The sequence below is a fragment of the Meles meles genome, chromosome 16, assembly GCF_922984935.1.
Source record: "Meles meles chromosome 16, mMelMel3.1 paternal haplotype, whole genome shotgun sequence".
NCBI lineage: Eukaryota > Metazoa > Chordata > Mammalia > Carnivora > Mustelidae > Meles > Meles meles.
In genome coordinates this window covers 26,003,521-26,005,715 of record NC_060081.1, presented here as the reverse complement: position 1 = coordinate 26,005,715, position 2,195 = coordinate 26,003,521, and the positions used below count along the sequence as shown (strand labels likewise).

Sequence of the window (2,195 nt, the reverse complement as noted above, 5' to 3'; positions counted from 1 at the left end):
TTTGGGGGTTCCCAGAGCCCAGGCCTTAACTTTGAGCCACACAGCCCTCCCAGAGTCGCCCGTGGCAGCTCGGTACAATGAGGAGTTAGGATTTGCCATCCCCAAGGCCAATGGCTGATCAGTCCAACCATTCCAAAACAAAGGTTCCTGCGGCTGTTCGCTCCGTGCATTGCAGGCAATGGCATTCTCCGTTCACTAAGGATCTTATTAATGAGTGCTTTTAGCTTTTAAAATCAATTCTTCATGTTCTTCTCCTTATTGGGACTTGGGTCACTGACAGACCAGAACAGCTAATCAGCTCTATAAAACCATTCAGAGGCCAGTCTAGGCAAAAGTCACAAAATTATCTTGCCGTGTCTTGCACAACAACCTCTCAAAAAATTTTTTTTAATTATCACACATTTTAAAATAATCAAATGCGGGTGCCTGGGTGGCTCTGTGAGTTAAATGTCTGGCTCTTGATGTCAGCTCAGGGTTGTGAGTTCAAGCCCCACATTGGGCTCCATGCTGGGCATAGAACCTACATACATACATACATACATAAAATCAAACGGAGTGGTATTTGTTGGCTCAGTCGGTAGAGCATGGGACTCTTGATCGCAGGGTCATGAGTTCAAGCCCCACCTTGAGTGTGGTGCTTACTTAAAATAATAATAATTGAACAGAAACCCCCATAACCACTCCCCAGATTGAACAGATGTTAACAGTTTGCCATTTTGCTTCAGATTTCCTTATCTTTTTTAAAGAAATAAAACATTACTGCTACAGCTAAATCCCTGCCCATGTTCCTGCTCCCTCCTGCACGCGCAGATATGAATGCCGTCCTAAAGTTGGGAGGAGCATTTCCAAGAGTGATTTTGGTTTTGACTTTTCCTTCTGTCTGGACCTCGGTGCACATGTTGAGCCAATCATTCTCTCAATAGCACACTCTTGTCACTGTTCCTTCTGCACAAAGGCCCTCTCCCGTTCTATTCTGTCCCTCCTATCCTTGTTCACTACCCCAGTGCACCCATCCCTTAAGGCACCCACGTTAAAGTCTTTGTATGTGTTCCTCTAGAGCATACATTGCCCTTCTGTGCACATGCATTTTTAGTTGAGGGCTGTTGTTGGTGTTGTTTTAGCTTCAAAGCACTTTATTATAAAAGGCTGGTCCTTATATCCATAAACTAATCAGAACCTAAAAGCCATCATACATTTCCTTCATTCTTTAGCTTGACCTTCTAGTAAATCGTTAGCTTTATTGATTGGGACTGCTATCTAAAGAGAGCCTCCCTTGTCTGGGAGCATCATGGAAATTTAAAAATATCCTTTGTCAGTGAGTATCTCATTTGTTTCCTTTATTGCTTATAATTATACTCAGTACTAATGCTGTTTCCCATTTTGCGATTTGGGGTTCAAACCGACCTCTGTAATAGCCACTGCTGACAGCAGATTCTGGTAGATTTTGAGAAATGTGTTTTGTTTGAGGCTCCACGTGCTCCATGGCTGGCAAAACAGAACAGCCTGCAAATTCTGCAGCTTCCACGACCGGGTGGGCCGTGGCCCCAGCTCGGCTCCCCCCACCTCCACGGAGCCCAGAGGCCACAGCCACCGTCTCCAGAGTTCTCCCGGCAAGGAGAGCGGTGGCCCCCAGCAGGCACTGTGTATTTGTAGCTCACAGAAATGACATGGTGCTGGGGATTTTATTCTGTTTCTTGTTTTCTTGGCCAACACTATGCTTTTAAGTTCCACCCGTGTCACCGGGTGTTCATCTAGCTGCCTGGGCACCCACTCCATGTGACTTCTCCCATTCCTCCAGAGAGAGGGAGGAGAAAGGAGATGGTTAGGACCAGGCTTGTCCTCGAGACACTATCGCCAGAGAGAGATGTGTCAATGCACGCCTGCACATGCACACACGTGCACACACACACACACCCCACTTCAGCGGGGCCCCAGCGAGTGGAGGTGGGGGCGAGAGCAAGCCGAGAGTCATATCAAAGGAGGACTTGTTTCAGAGCTCTGCTCTTACATCCAAGGCCTTGCCCCCTCCAGGAAGCCTGCCCTGACCACCCCATTCCATGCAAGTCTCTCCCCATTCTGGGGACTGTGACTCTCATTTAACCATACACTAGTCTCTTCCAGTCTTTCTCTTACTCTTTCCCTCATTAAACTGAAATCCTCTGGAAGGAAAGACCATCTCTTGTCCTTTTTGTCTC

General features: G+C 47.1%; 1 pseudogene; it reads right to left on the bottom strand.

Annotated features, from left to right (window-relative positions):
* Window positions 1–1,200: 1,200 nt before the first annotated feature.
* Window positions 1,201–1,483, bottom strand: LOC123926373 (annotated as a pseudogene).
* Window positions 1,484–2,195: the final 712 nt, after the last annotated feature.